Genomic DNA, 16,418 nt, shown 5'->3' with positions numbered 1-16,418 from the left:
CTTCGCCTGGCCGCCATTTCCTGGAACTCCCCAGGACACGCCCACTATCGCTGGCCGCGCCCCCTCCACCAGGCTACTTAATCGCGTGCTGACTACAAGCGCCCGGCACTGTTAGCAACCTCCTGAGGCGGAAGCCGGGAGTATTGACAGCCTGTAACTTTTAAAAAAAAACTTGTAGAAATTTGTGTCTTTTAAACTTTGTGATTTCCTCCCTGGGCACTTATTATTTCTGTTTTCTCACCTGGCATCCCCCGCACAGCGGAATTATCGCTGCCGCGGGTCAGTAACTTCGCCTGGCCGCCATTTCCTGGGACTCCCCAGGACACGCCCACTATCGCTAGCCGCGCCCCCTCCACCAGGCTACTTAATCGCGGGCTGACTACAAGCGCCCGGCACTGTTAGCAACCTCCTGAGGCGGAAGCCGGGAGTATTGACAGCCTGTAACTTTTTTTTAAAAACTTGTAGAAATTTGTGTCTTTTAAACTTTGTGATTCCCTCCCTGGGCACTTATTATTTCTGTTTTCTCACCTGGCATCCCCCGCACAGCGGAATTATCGCTGCCGCGGGTCAGTAACTTCGCCTGGCCGCCATTTCCTGGAACTCCCCAGGACACGCCCACTATCGCTGGCTGCGCCGCCCCCAACACCCCCACCCACCCACCCCTCCCTGCCTATAAAACATGTGCACCCATCGGACGCGCAGCGGACGAGCGCAGCGGGCGCGCCGTCCGTGCGCCGAAGGCGCGCCTAAGGCAAGCCCGTCTGCGCCCGTCCACGTCCGAACGGGGCACGGGGCATGCCACTCCGTCCGTATCACTCAATCATCTCCTGTTGACCTACTCGACCTGCACGCCCCCTGGCCTCTAGCTCCATCTGCACGCACGCAGCTTAACCGTCTGGGTCTGGGTCATACCCGAAACATTTTTCCAGAGCTTGATGCTTGCATAGACTCTACCCCTCCTCAATCCATCTCTCACCCCTCCCCCTGGTCCTCACCCTCCAGCCTTGAGCTTAAAGTGCATTACCTTAACACCCGCTCACTCGTAAAACATCAGACGGAAATCTTTCATCTCCTAGACACCGATAACCCCGACATACTGTTTCTAACTGAAACCTGGCTGCACGACGGATCTTCCCCCAACATCTTGGCTGCCATTCCACCTGGTTACTACATTCTTCAAACTAATAGGACTTCCGGCAAACCCGGAGGGGGTGTGGCAGCCATCATCAAGCTCTCCATCAGATTTTCCACCCTTACCGTATCATGTATCCCTCAGGTTGATTGCCTTGCACTCAGACTGGAATCCCCAGCATCACCCCTTACTTGTGTCTTAGTCTACCGCCCCCCTCAGTCCATGCCTGACTTTCCATCTATGTTCGGAGATCTTTTATCCCCGGTAGTCATCAATAACTCTAAAATCCTAGTCCTCGGAGACTTTAACTACTGGCCCCAGGATGAGAAGGAAAGTGCCTGTTCGTTGGCCTTCTCCGACTTGCTGCGCAGCTTGAACTGCTGCCAACATATAAACATATAAACACCGCCACGCATACCAAAGGCCATTCACTGGATCAGGTCTGGACCTCTAATTTAGTGATCTCGGCCCCCCTTATACTGCCGTGTGCTTGGTCCGATCATTTCCTTATTTCCTTCTCCCTTAAAACTTCCACCTGTCCTAGCAGGCCCCTCAAAACTAATTTCTTCGCCGGAAACTGGAATAAAGCCGACATTATCCAATTTATCAACCTACTCAGTACCTCCATTCCCCTGGAATCCTACTCATTAGATACACATGCCTCTAACTTAAGCCATTGGCTTGAGTCCGCCAGCGATGCGGTCGCCCCCTTCAAACGGATTAAAATTAGACGTCTTCATGATACTCAGAAATGGTTCTCTGAGGACCTTAAAGTTTTAAAACTCGGTCTCAGACAAGCCGAGCGCCGGTGGTGCAAAAACTACGCTCCCGAAGCCAGGGTAGAGTTTGTATCCCTACTCAAAGGGTACAAATCCTCTATTGAGTTAGCCAAAACCATGCATTTCTCCAACAAAATTGTGGAGTCAGCTAACAAATCCAAAAGCATCTTCTCGATTGTGGAGGAGTTATCCCACCCCGACAGAGTTTCCATCAAACCCCTCCCTTCCCAGAAGCTCTGCAACTCCCTCAATCACTTCTTTATCGAGAAGATCGCAAAAATCAAAAACAGTATTTCGGTGTCCCCCCTATCGGACTCCTTTGTGTCCCCAGACAACCCCCACGCTGACCCCCTTTACCCCCAGTCTCTCACTCAGGTTCCCCTCATTACGATGGCGGATTTCCCCGCCCTCCTCAGCAAAGTCACTTCAGGATCTCCCACTGATTGCTGCCCCCCCAAGCTCTTATGCAAGGTCTTTACTGCTTGTCCCACTCCCCCCTTGGCCCTGCTGAACAACTCCCTCACCTCCGGCCTAGTCCCTAGTATCTTTAAGATAGCTGAGGTAGTACCCATCCGAAAAAAACGGACAGCTGATCCCACGATCATGAGCAACTTCCGTCCCATCTCCCTTCTCCCTTACCTTGGTAAGGTGCTTGAGACCCATGTTACCAACATCCTGAGCTCGTTTGTTGAGCAGTCTCACTTTCTCGACTCCCAACAGGCCGGCTTCAGGCCCGCCCACTCTACTGAGATGGTCATACTTTCTGTCATGGAAGAACTGCGTAGGGGAGCTGACTCTAACACCAGCCAAGCCCTGGTGCTTCTGGATCTGTCGGCCACCTTTGACACGGTCGACCACATCATCTTGGTCGACCGTGCCAGGCAGGCTGGGATAGGGGGTACTGCCCTTGACTGGATTCGCTCGTTTCTTACCAACCGCCAACAAGCGGTCCGGCTATCCCAGTTCTCTGCGGACAGGGTTGGGCTGACCTGCGGCGTGCCTCAGGGATCCTCTCTGTCCCCACTCCTTTTTAACCTTTATCTCACCCCTCTGATCAGTTCTCTTCGAGATAAAAATGTCTCCGCATTTAATTATGGAACTCCAATTTCTGGCCCTCCAGCCTGGGCCGTCCTCCCCGCCCTACTGATTCGGCAAAACGTCAGGGTGTTATCATCACCAAAGACCTCTCGATGAAGCCCCAGATAAATGCCACTGTTTCTTCTTGCTTTTTTAACTCCGTGAAATTCGGAAAATTGCGCGTTTTCTCACCACCGAAGCTCTTACCTTGGCCCTTCTGGCGTTAGTCATCTCCAGAATTGACTACGCCAATTCTTTGTATGTTGGCATCCCGACTACCAGCTCAAACACTTGCAGCTTGTTCAGAATCAGACGGCTCGCCTCCTCTTTCATCAACCGAGGCACCACCACACCCGCCCCCTGCTAAAATCCTTGCACTGGCTCCCCGTCTCTGAACGCTGCAAATTCAAGTTAGGCTGCCTCATCTTTAAATCTCTTGTCGGCCTTGGCCCCTCGTTCATTTCCTCTCTCATTCACCCGTATGTCCCCTCCCGCAATCTGCGCTCGGCTTATTTGGCTCTTCTCAAAGTCCCCAAAGTCAAGCGCAAGAAATGGGGCGGTCTAAGATTCTCGTTCCTAGCTCCTTCTCTCTGGAACTCCCTCCCCCTGGACATAAGATTGGCTTCTCCCTACACCCACTTCAGATCCCTCCTCAAGACTCACCTATTCCGCTCGGCGTACAACTAAACTAAATTTCCTTTTTTCCCAGTTTTCCCCTTCCCTCTTCACCCTTACTCCTGCCCTTACCCTTGTCTCCCTCTCACTCCTCAGGCAGTTGCTTTCCGTCCCCTTCCTCAGCGCCAAGAAACTGTATAGTGTACGCCGCGCTTTACAAATGCTTTTCACATCACATCCCATCACATGACATTCCCATAGTCCAGTTTAGAGAGGACTAGGGATTGTACTATTGTCTTGAGTTCATCTTGGGGAATGAAAGGTTTAATTTTCTTGAGGTGTTTTAGTGAGTAAAGCACACCTTTTGCAGAGTTTTCGATGTGATCCTTCATTGATAAGTTCTTGTCCAGGGTAATGCATAGTGAAATAACCGAGTCGGATAGGACGAGGGAGCAGTTTAGGGCATCAAGATTCTTGAACCACTCTTGGATTGGTCAGTGGTTACTTTTCGGCGAGAACAGTATTAATTCCATTTTGTCCGGGATCAGCTTTAAGTGGTTTGCGTTAAACCAAGTTTGGATCTTGGTTAGTGTGGCATTGAGGTGTTGGATGTCGCTGGGTGATTTGATTTTGTAGTAGATTTGTGTGTCATCAGCATATAGGCGGTAGTTAACTCCTGCTTGTTTCAGAATGATTGTAAGGGGTTCCATGAAGAGATTGAAGAGGGATGGTGAGAGGACCGAGCCTTGCTGGACCCCAAGTGTGACTTGTGTTGGTCTAGAGAGACAGGAGTTGATTTTAATTTTTTGCGAACGGTGCTGAAGGAAGGAAGTGAACCATTTTAGTACTTTGCCATTAATGCCAGAGCGCCTCTTCAAAGTCTCAAGTAAACCTGGATGATTTATTGTGTCGAATGCTGCTGATAGGTCAATAAAAGGAGGAGACAAGTTTCTCCTTCATCTAAGGCTCTGTGGATATCGTCAGAAATATTGAGCATAGCTGTTTCGGTGCTAAAACCTTTCCTGAATCCGGATTGAAAAGTGTCGAGGAGGTTGAAATCATCAATGTGTTTGTTAAGTTGTTGGAGAACGCACTTCTCTAGCTAGGAACGGGAGGTTGGAGATAGGTCTGAGGTTGTTGAGATCGTTAGGGTCGGCACCTGGTTTCTTGAGTATGGGTGTGATTTGTTCTAGTTGAAAGGAGTCTGGGACACAGCCTGATGTGAGAGAGGAGTTGATGATTTTTGTCCAGAAAGGGGCAATGATGTGGTTGAGATTTTTACTATTGTGGATGGGAGGGGGTTCATAGTGTGGGAAGTAGACTTTAAACTTGCAATTATAGTGAAGACCTCGTTTTCTGGCATGAGTTCGAAGTCTGGCCAATAAGCATCATTTTTTAGTTGGAGGCAGACCTGGTTGTCCTTGGTATGATTTCTTTCTGTTTGGTCAAGGGTGATTAAAGGAGGGCAGGTTGAGAGGGAAGGAGAATTTGAGGTTTGGATGAAGGATTGTTCAATTTTTGTGACTTTATCTGTGAAGAAGCTGGCAATTTCTTTGCATCGATCCTTGGTGGCTTTTATTTCATGTGGGGATGAGCTGTTAGTTTGACTTTTAACAATGTGGAAGAGTTCTCTAGGTCTATTCTTCGCCTGGTCTAGTTGGCTGCGGAAGAAAGAGGCCTTTTCTCTAAAAATGTGTTTTTTATATGCCAACGGCGCAGATCTAAGTTGCGCTAGGTGCAATGTCGATGGGTTTAGTCTCCTAGTCCTTTCCGAATGTCTGAGTTGTCGTCTTTCGTTATTGAGATCCAAGTTGAACCAAGATTTAGATTTGATTGGTCTCAGCTGGTTGAGTTTGAGTGGTACTAGTGTTGTGTAACTTCCACCCGCCGCTGCTGCGGTGGCCATGGGGTATAAAGACTGCCTACCCCTTGGCATTGGCCTCTTTTTGGACCTGTCCAATGCAGTGGTGGCATGCAGTCCTGCAGCAGTTTTCTATCCCAGCCGACCCTATAGTTAGGCTTGGGTTCTAGAATCCTAAAGTCACTCCTAGTTAGCAGGGGAGTCCTCCAAAGCAGACCCCCCCCAGTGCAACACTAAGGGGTAAAGTCCAGCAGCCCTGAGCCAACCAGAGGATATACACACCAGCTTGGGTGCTAGGACGCACAGATCATCAGGGGTGGGCACGGGGCTACTGCTCCTGCCCACCTCCACGCAGCCCCTTGGGGAGCTTGGTGTTTGGGGGGTAATGCCCATAATGAAGCCTGCCCCTCATAAATGCCTGTGTGCTCTGATGGCCTTCGGGAGTGCGGAATGGCCCTGGGGTTGATGGTGCTTCACATAATCCAATGCTATTTTGTATGATGTTTTAATTTCATCTCTTAACACTTTGTTTTATGACTGTGTTTTACATGAGTGCAGTATGACAATTTGAAAGCCTGTTTCTTACCTGACTGTAATGAAATCTGCTCCAGCAAAACCAAATTTCTCGCTGTAAGTTCTGTTGGTACCTCGTTTTGGTGGTGTGGGGGGTGCGGGCCATATTGGGGGTATCAGGGTCCTGTCTGTGATCATTCTGCAGCTCTGGGGGTGCTGTGCTACAGTTCAGTGTTATAATAATGGGGTGCGGTGTGTGTGTGTGCTCCCCGGCAGCTGCGGCGTGCTGTGCTGCTGCAGCCAGAGTGTGCAGTGCTGTAATGAGGGGGTGCGGTGTGTGCGTTCTCTCCTGGGCAGGGGCCGCCTTACAGCTCTGGGGGTGCAGTGCACAGTCAGAGTGTGCAGTGCTTTAATGAGGGGGTGCTGTGTGTGTGTGTGTTCGTCCATCAGCTCTGGGGGTGCAGTGCTCAGCCAGAGCCTGCAGTGCTTTAATGGGGGGTGCTCTGTGTGTGTGTTCGTCCATCAGCTCTGGGGGTGCTGTGTCTCAGCCAGAGCATGCAGTGCTTTAATGAGGGGTGCTGTGTGTGTGTGTGCGTGTGTGTGTGTGTGTGTGCGTTCATCCATCAGCTCTGTGGGTGCAGTGCACAGTCAGAGCGTGCAGTGCTTTAATGAGGGGTGCTCTGTGTGTGTGTTCGTCCATCAGCTCTGGGGGTGCTGTGTCTCAGCCAGAGCGTGCAGTGCTTTAATGGGGGGTGCTGTGTGTGTGTGTGTGTGTGTGTGTGTGCGTTCGTCCATCAGCTCTGGGGGTGCAGTGCACAGTCAGAGCGTGCAGTGCTTTAATGAGGGGTGCTCTGTGTGTGTGTTCGTCCATCAGCTCTGGGGGTGCAGTGCACAGTCAGAGCCTGCAGTGCTTTAATGAGGGGTGCTGTGTGTGTGTTCGTCCATCAGCTCTGGGGGTGCAGTGCACAGTCAGAGCCTGCAGTGCTTTAATGAGGGGTGCTCTGTGTGTGTGTTCGTCCATCAGCTCTGGGGGTGCAGTGCACAGTCAGAGCCTGCAGTGCTTTAATGAGGGGTGCTGTGTGTGTGTGTGTGTGTTCGTCCATCAGCTCTCGTGGTGCTCTGCTGTGTGTGTGTGTTCGTCCATCAGCTCTGGGGGTGCTGTATCTCAGCCAGAGCGTGCAGTGCTTTAATGGGGGGTGCTGTGTGTGTGTGTTCGTCCATCAGCTCTGGGGGGTGCTGTGTCTCAGACAGAGCGTGCAGTGCTTTAATGGGGGGCGCTGTGTGTGTGTGTGTGTTCGTCCATCAGCTCTCGTGGTGCTCTACTGTGTGTGTGTGTTCGTCCATCAGCTCCGGGGGTGCTGTGTCTCAGCCAGAGCGTGCAGTGCTTTAATTGGGGGTGCTGTGTGTGTGTGTTCGTCCATCAGCTCTGGGGGGTGCTGTGTCTCAGACAGAGCGTGCAGTGCTTTAATGAGGGGTGCTGTGTGTGTGTGTTCGTCCATCAGCTCTGGTGGTGCTCTGTCTCAGCCAGAGCGTGCAGTGCTTTGATGAGGGGTGCTGTGTGTGTGTGTGTGTGTGTGTGTGTGTGTGTGTGTGTGTGTGTGTTCGTCCATCAGCTCTGGAGGTGTTGTGTCTCAGCCAGAGCCTGCAGTGCGTTAATGAGGGGTGCTCTGTGTGTGTTCGTCCATCAGCTCCGGGGGTGCTGTGTCTCAGCCAGAGCCTGCAGTGCTTTAATGAGGGGTGCTGTGGGTGTGTTCGTCCATCAGCTCTCGTGGTACTCTGCTGCAACCAGAGTGTGCAGTGCTTTAATGAGGGGGTGCTGTGTGTGTGTGTGTTCGTCCATCAGCTCTGGGGGTGCAGTGCTCAGGCAGAGCGTGCAGTGCTTTAATGGGGGTGCTGCGGGTGTGTGTGTGTTCGTCCATCAGCTCTCGTGGTGCTCTGCTGCAACCAGAGCGTGCAGTGCTTTAATGAGGGGGTGCTGTGTGTGTGTGTGTGTGTGTGTGTTCGTCCATCAGCTCCGGGGGTGTTGTGTCTCAGCCAGAGCGTGCAGTGCTTTAATGAGGGGTGCTGTGTGTGTGTGTGTGTGTGTGTTCGTCCATCAGCTCTCGTGGTGCTCTGCTGCAACCAGAGCGTGCAGTGCTTTAATGGGGCGTGCTGTGTGTGTGTGTGTGTGTGTTCGTCCATCAGCTCCGGGGGTGCTGTGTCTCAGACAGAGCGTGCAGTGCTTTAATGGGGGGTGCTGTGTGTGTGTGTGTGTTCGTCCATCAGCTCTGGGGGTGCTGTGTCTCAGACAGAGCGTGCAGTGCTTTAATGGGGGGTGCTGTGTGTGTGTGTGTGTGTGTTCGTCCATCAGCTCTGGGGGGTGCTGTGTCTCAGACAGAGCGTGCAGTGCTTTAATGAGGGGTGCTGTGTGTGTGTGTGTGTTCGTCCATCAGCTCTCGTGGTGCTCTGCTGTGTGTGTGTGTTCGTCCATCAGCTCTGGGGGTGCTGTGTCTCAGCCAGAGCGTGCAGTGCTTTAATTGGGGGTGCTGTGTGTGTGTGTTCGTCCATCAGCTCTGGGGGGTGCTGTGTCTCAGACAGAGCGTGCAGTGCTTTAATGAGGGGTGCTGTGTGTGTGTGTTCGTCCATCAGCTCTGGTGGTGCTCTGTCTCAGCCAGAGCGTGCAGTGCTTTGATGAGGGGTGCTGTGTGTGCGTGTGTGTGTGTGTGTGTGTGTTCGTCCATCAGCTCTGGAGGTGTTGTGTCTCAGCCAGAGCCTGCAGTGCGTTAATGAGGGGTGCTGTGGGTGTGTTCGTCCATCAGCTCCGGGGGTGCTGTGTCTCAGCCAGAGCGTGCAGTGCTTTAATGAGGGGTGCTGTGGGTGTGTTCGTCCATCAGCTCTCGTGGTGCTCTGCTGCAACCAGAGTGTGCAGTGCTTTAATGAGGGGGTGCTGTGTGTGTTCGTCCATCAGCTCTGGGGGTGCAGTGCTCAGGCAGAGCGTGCAGTGCTTTAATGAGGGGTGCTGTGTGTGTGTGTGTGTTCGTCCATCAGCTCTCGTGGTGCTCTGCTGCAACCAGAGTGTGCAGTGCTTTAATGAGGGTGTGCTGTGTGTGTGTGTGTTCGTCCATCAGCTCCGGGGGTACAGTGCACAGTCAGAGCCTGCAGTGCGTTAATGAGGGGGTGCTGTGTGTGTGTTCGTCCATCAGCTCCGGGGGTGCTGTGTCTCAGCCAGAGCCTGCAGTGCTTTAATGAGGGGGTGCTGTGTGTGTGTGTTCGTCCATCAGCTCCGGGGGTGCTGTGTCTCAGCCAGAGCCTGCAGTGCTTTAATGAGGGGGTGCTGTGTGTGTGTGTTCGTCCATCAGCTCTGGGGGTGCTGTGTCTCAGCCAGGGCCTGCAGTGCGTTAATGAGGGGTGCCGTGTGTGTCCTCGGCCCGGCACAGGCCGCCCTCCATCTGCGGCCCTGGGAGGTGCAGACAAAGCGGTCTGCGGTCGGGATGTCTCTGTTAGTTGTCAGCGCGGCCCATAGGCCGGAATGCTGATGAGGCGGTGGGGGCTGGGGAGGCTGCAGGCCTGGCCCATCACCTCCTCCAGCCTCACTCTCGGCACTTCAAGTTTGAACCCTCTCCCCGCGTTGCTCTTCTTCCTGGCCTCGGCTCCCGCCCCTCACATTCGGGCCTCCCCCGCGGCTCTCTAATCTTCAGTACTCCACCCCAGTTTCCCCTTCTTCCCCACCGGCTCGCTTCTTTCCCTCTGATTTGAATCATTTCCCCCATGCCCTCTTCCTTACAATTAGCTCTCTTCCTTCACCCTCAGAACTAACCTTCTCCTCACTCCCACGCAGATATTTGGGCCTCTCACTCGGTCCTCTGACAGCGCGCCCTCCCCACACCCCTCCCCTCCTGTTATGTCACTCTGCCCTCCCCCCACATTTAGTCTCCCCACTTTCAGCCCTCCCCCGCCCCCTCTCTTCCACATTCAGTCTCCTCCTCATATCCCACCCTCTCCTCCCAGGGATCGATAGCTGACCCCTCGGTTCGGTTGCTGCCCTCTTTATCTGTCCGGACAATTATATTATCAGCCTTAAACGTTATATACAGCGGGCGTCTCTTTAAATCAGCAGAAAGAGCGGCTCGCGGCCCCCTAAGGCCCCATCAGAACGCCCCCCCCCCCCAACCCTCCGACGGTGCGTGCTGCTCCAGGTCTGGACGTGACCGAGGGCTGTCAATCTCGGGGTGCAGACAGGGGACCGCGAGCTCCGAGCTGGGCCTGCACCCCGACCATGCATGGCTCAGTGAGTTACTGCTCTCTGCTGACGCGTGGTGTGATCTGCGCATTGCCAAGGCCACCTCAGACTTCCAGTCCCCCGAGGGCTGTACATTGCACAATAGCGTCATAGCCCTGTGCAGAAACAAACCAAGCCGGCAATTAACGACGTAGCAGAAACGTCTTTATCTGCATATAAAATATCCGCTCTCGGCCTACAGGTGTCCTGCATGTTGTAACTGCGTGGTGCCCGCCGTCCGGCCGCGCGGCCGGACCTCTCCGGACGGATGTTAAAAAGAGCATCCCTGTGATATCAGGGGCCACCCCTTCCTTCCCGCCGGAGCAGGGCGGGCTGCAGAGGAAAGGAAGGTGGAAATGGATTTGCTGACAAGCCGGTAATAAATGAGCGGCGCTTTCAGACCGACACCTCAGACGTGAAATTGCCCCCAGCAGGCTGTGTAAGCAAACAAATCGCCGCATGTTCCGAGCCCCCGACTTGTGCCTTGATGAATAGAGCTCGGAAGAGGGAAGGGGCCCACAGCTCTCGTCGGAAGAGAGGCCGAGCTGGTCGTGGTGAGCGCCTTGCAGCCCGGCCTGGGGCTCCCGCCGGTGAACCCGTGGCTGGCACAGCCTCTCATCCTGTGCCCTCGCCGGTGAACCCGTGGCTGGCATGGGCCCCTGACCCGTGCCCACCTCAGTGAGCCGCGCCTAGGATCCCGGGGTAGGCTGGGACCCCTCACCGCGTGGGCAGGCACCCGGGCACGGCGTCCTCGGGGAGCTGTGCGCATAGGAGGGCAGTGCCAGGTGCCTGCAGAGTCGCTTTCAGCTGGCAATATCCACCGCACCACGCGCAGGGGCAGTGCCAGGAGCGGGGGTTCGGCTCAGGGCTTTACTCTCTACCGTCCTGACCTGACCTGTGGTGGACTGAAGAACACCTTTCTGGGACACTCCCGATAACCCCGGGCACCTGTGAGGGGCACGCGCAGACCCAAACTCGCTTAAAGACGGCCGACTCTTCACGTGGATTTCAAACTGCGACACAGGTGCATTCATGGATTTAGACAACCCCCGGCGGTCCTCAAATGACCCCCACTAGACTTGCAGGTTTCTGTGTAGACATCCAATAGGGCTTTTACATATTTTTGGGGTAACTGATAAAACAGATTTATAGCCCGCCTATCAGCGACTGGATTGTCACCCTTTCATTTGTTGATAACACAGCACATGAGTGCCAGTGAGTGAAATACACTCACGCCCGACCTCACTGACTTCCACGTCTAAATCTATCACACGGTAAAACAACCGCAAAGACACTGACCCACGACAGATCCGAAAATGTCCCTTCGGACAGATGTCTCCTCCAACCGCCCGAAAGCCGCCCTACACTGGGTCCGAGCAGAACCGCGCCCGGGCCCTAGCCTGCGGGGTCTGTGTGTCTGGGGCTAAAAGTGAAATATAGGAGGATTTTTGACAGGGAGATCGATGTGTACGGGGCAGATTTCACCAGTCAGTATTCTGGAATCTACTTTTAGCAGAATATGTTTTTGTAAATATGTTGTTTACATGGACAATTTAATGTGCAACATATTTCCAGTAGAACTTTTTTGTCAAAAGTCCATAGCAGAAAATACCAGCAGCGTGGATGGTAGCAATACCACTCTATCCTCATATATTATTGTTACCGTTGTTGTTATTATTGTTAACAATATTAGGAGTAAATACTATCAATAAATATGCGATTATAACAAGAACAATAGAAATTAAAATATTAAAATTAATAACAACAACAATACTAATCGTGATAATAATAATAATATCGAAGACAAAGGATAGAAATGATAATATTAATAATTCAGCTCCTGCAGTCACACTCGCCCGCGGGTCGCGGACTCCATTTGCTCGGTGCTTTTGACGAGGAAGTGTCCTGGAAAGATATCTTTTCCCGCACCTGGCTTTCTTTCCCTGGCCCAGTCCGGACTCTCCTTAAACTTGGCCTTAGGGTCAACGACGGGTGTTACATTCGCTCCTGAAATCGGCTGTAGGGCAGCAGGCCTCTGTCTGCTGCGTCATACAATGGAGACTTACCTGTTTCCTGTTGGGGGGAAGGGTATATTTATTTCTCAATTTCGCAATATAAACCATTCAGTAATTTTACGGTATTTTTCTTTTTATCGCCAAAACGTAGTTATTTTTGATAGATAGAAAGATATGGAGGGCGCAAAAGAGACGACAGTTGTAAACATTAATTGCAGCAGGAGCTGTTACGGTTCTGCCTGACATCAAGAGGGGGCTTTGAATATCTTATCCTCAAAGTCTCCGGGGATCACGTGACCGGCATTCTAGGTAGACTCCATGAACTGGGTTTGAACTGCCAATTTGTAAAATATCTTTTGAAAGCAACAGGGGAAACAGCTGAAGGGGTCCCTCATAGGCGTGGGAAATTATCCCGTCCCTTCCAATGTTTGCACCTTTGAATTAAAGATCCTTCCGTATGGCAGAGGGATTTGTAAAGCGCCGCGTCTGCCATTGGCACGACCTCCTAGCGCTATCTTGGACTGGTTAAGGGTTTTCGAAGAACCGCACAATTTTCGCTGAAGTTGCCATCCTCAAATACTTATTCGCAGAGCACGGTTTAAATATAGTACATTTAAAACATAAATTTCATGAGATAACCAAAGCCCAGACTAGGCCAGACCAGAAGATGTTATGAACTAGAAAGAATCTCAGAACTGCAGGAAACATTGAGGAATCAGAACCCGAGTCTGGAGCCGGGAAGGGACGGGCCGGGCCACGTGCTCTCCGCGAAGGACGGAATATTCAGAGTCAAAGCGCCTGGGCCGCGCGAACGGTAAGCAGGCACTATAAAAGTACCGACAGTGCGCCGCCGATGAAGCAGAGCGGGCTGCTAGCATTTAGTAAGGGGAGTAGACATATACTGAAGACTAGCCCTGGCCCTGGGTCCGGCCACTGCACACTGCACACACTCAGGAACAGTTAAGGATTTGGGGGGCCCTGGGCAAAACGTATTTTGGGGGCCCCTATTTGGAACAGTTTTGAGTTTATGATCCAATTTCAGCTTTTTCACGTTGTCTTTGGCTTGGTCACTGCACAAGCACACTAGTCCGAATTCAAAATATGTTTCCATCCAATATTCATGACTAGTGGTGCGTGTTTTCAATATTTTAATACAGCAGCAGCGCAGTAATATTGTTGCAAATAATCTTTGCGACACCCTCGCATTTCTCAAATGTGAGGGCCTGCTTTCAACTTAAAGAAATTGTTTTTTGGATGTGGCATGGTGTTGAAAAACATAAAGAAATGTCTGTAAAAGACTCTCAAACATCACCCCATCAAAAATAAACTAAAAGACAGTGGTATTTAAAACGATCTATGTTTAAGAATCGTTCAAGGGCATCAGGACAGGACTGTGCGGAGAACAGAGCTGGATCTATCAGGGGGGCTCTAAAAGGCGGGGGCCCTGGGCCCGAGCTCATCTGCCCAGGCCTTACAGCGCCTCTGTGCACACTGCAGGAAGCTCGTAGCTGTGTCCATTACTTGTGCACACACATTCTCAGGGTGGGCCTCATAGGAACAGACATTGCCGCTGGTGAACTGGATAGCACACTGCACAGGACACATGGTGCACTGCAGACATGTCCAGGGAAACAGTGCACAGAACAGATGGTGCACTGCAGACATGTCCAGGGAAACAGGACACAGAACAGTTGGTGCACTGCAGACATGTCCAGAGGAAACAGTGCACAGAACAGATGGAACACTGCAGACACCTCCAGCGTTTTCAGTGTGGCACTATATGGAGCAAATAACACACTGTCGACATTTCCAGCGTTACAAAGCAAGAACAAACGGTGTACTGTAGACATTCCCAGTGTTGCACTGTGCAGAAAAAAACGTGGAATGTAAGCACGTCTCGTGCTACAAAGCACAGAGAAAATGGCGCACTGTATACATGTTTAGTGTTACACTGTACCGAACAAACGATGCACTGTAGATATTTCCAGTGTTACGCAGCACAGAACAAGTGGTGCTGTATACCATGTTTAGTGTTAATTGCACCAACAAATGGTGCATTGTAGACATTTCCAGTGTTTCGCTGCACAGAACAAACGATGCACTGTAGATATTTCCAGTGTTTCACTGCACAGAACACATAGTGTACTATAGATATTTCCAGTGTTTCACTGCACAGAACAAATAGTGCACTGAAGATATTTCCATTGATTCACTGCACAGAACAAATGATTCACTGTAGATATTTCCAGTGTTTCACTAAGCAGAACAAATAGTGTACTGTAGCTATTTCCAATGTTTCACTGCACTGACCAAATAGTGCACTGTAGCTAGTTCCAGTATTTCACTGCACCGAACAAATAGTGTACTATAGATATTTCCAGTGTTTCACTGCACAGAACAAATGATGCACTGTAGCTATTTTCAGTGTTTCACTGCACAGAACAAATGATTCACTGTAGGTATTTCTAGTGTTTCACTGCACAGAACAAATAGTGGACTTGCATAGATCTAATGATTCACTGTAGATATTTCTAGTGTTTCACTAAGCAGAACAAATAGTGTACTGAAGATATTTCCAATGTTTCACTGCACTGACCAAATGGTGCGCTGTAGCTGGTTCCAGTGTTTCACTGCACCGAGCAAATAGTGCACTGTAGACGCTTTCGGAGTTACGAGGCGCAGAAACACGGATGCTTTTTTAGACACTTTCAGAGTTACAATATACCAACAAATGGTGCACTGTAGACATGTGCAGTGTTTCACTGCACAGAACAAAAGATAAACTGTAGATATTTCAAGTGTTTCACTGCACATAACAAATGATGCACTGTAGATATTTCCAATGTTTCACTGCACAGAACAAATAGTGTACTGTAGATATTTCCAGTGTTTCACCGCACAGAACAAATGATGCACTGTAGATATTTCCAATGTTTCACTGCACAGAACAAATAGTGTACTGTAGATATTTCCAGTGTTTCACCGCACAGAACAAATGATGCACTGTAGATATTTCCAGTGTTTCACTGTACAGAACAAACAGTGCACTGTAGATATTTCCAGTGTTTCACCGCACAGAACAAATGATGCACTGTAGATATTTCCAGTGTTTCACTGTACAGAACAAACAGTGCACTGTAGATATTCCCAGTGTTTCACTTCACAGAACAAATGATTCACAGTAAATATTTCTAGTGTTTCACTAAGCAGAACAAATAGTGCACTGTAAATATTTCCAATGTTTCACTGCACTGACCAAATGGTGCACTGTAGCTAGTTCCAGTGTTTCACTGCACCGAACAAATAGTGCACTGTAGACGCAGAAACACGGATGCTTCTGTGGACACTTTAAGAGTTACAATACACCTACAAATGGTGCACTGTAGACATGTGCAGTGTTTCACGGCACAGAAAAAAAAGATGCACTCTAGATATTTCCAGTGTTTCACTGCACAGAACAAATGATGTTCTGTACAGTGCTTCACTGTACAGAACAAATGATGCACTGCAGATGTATTCAGTGTTGGGCAGCGCAGAACCTGTAACCATGTTTAGGGTTAAATAGTATGGAAGAGATTATACACTGTAGACGTTTCTAGAGCCACAGTGCACAGAAAAGGGTGCACTAAAGACAATTCGAGTTACAATGCACAAAAGAAATGGTGCACTGAAAAATCCCCCATGCATTTCTTCTCCAATTAATAGTATTTATCCTTTGAAAAACTATGAAATTACAGCTAAAATGTTTCCCATAGTAAATCGGAACACATTTTATCATGAATTCCAGTGTCATTTGAAAATGGCGAGCCTTGTAATGGAATGTTACGTTTAATAAAACATGGTTGCATTCAGGGTCGGGCCTTGCTTGGGTAGACCTCTGGCAGCCCTCATTTCACCCAAAAACCTCACATCACTTGGGACACCGTTGAGAGCCATTGCGCCTCAATGAATGCTGGCGCCCTGGGCGTAGGCCCACCTCACTCACCCATGTCAGATCCATTGCGGATGTCCAGGCTAGGAATCACTCTATGTCCGCCGGTGTTCAAGGCGGACTCCCTCCTCAACTGAGGTCGAGAGCTCCTCAAAAACACCACGTCCTGTCTCCATAATTAAATGCCTCTTCCAGCTCCTAGAAACTTAAACCCCATGAAGCACAGTTGGTCAAAGG

The sequence above is a fragment of the Triturus cristatus genome, chromosome 2_1, assembly GCF_964204655.1.
Source record: "Triturus cristatus chromosome 2_1, aTriCri1.1, whole genome shotgun sequence".
NCBI classification, from domain to species: Eukaryota; Metazoa; Chordata; class Amphibia; order Caudata; family Salamandridae; genus Triturus; species Triturus cristatus.
This window is presented reverse-complemented; position numbering follows the sequence as displayed.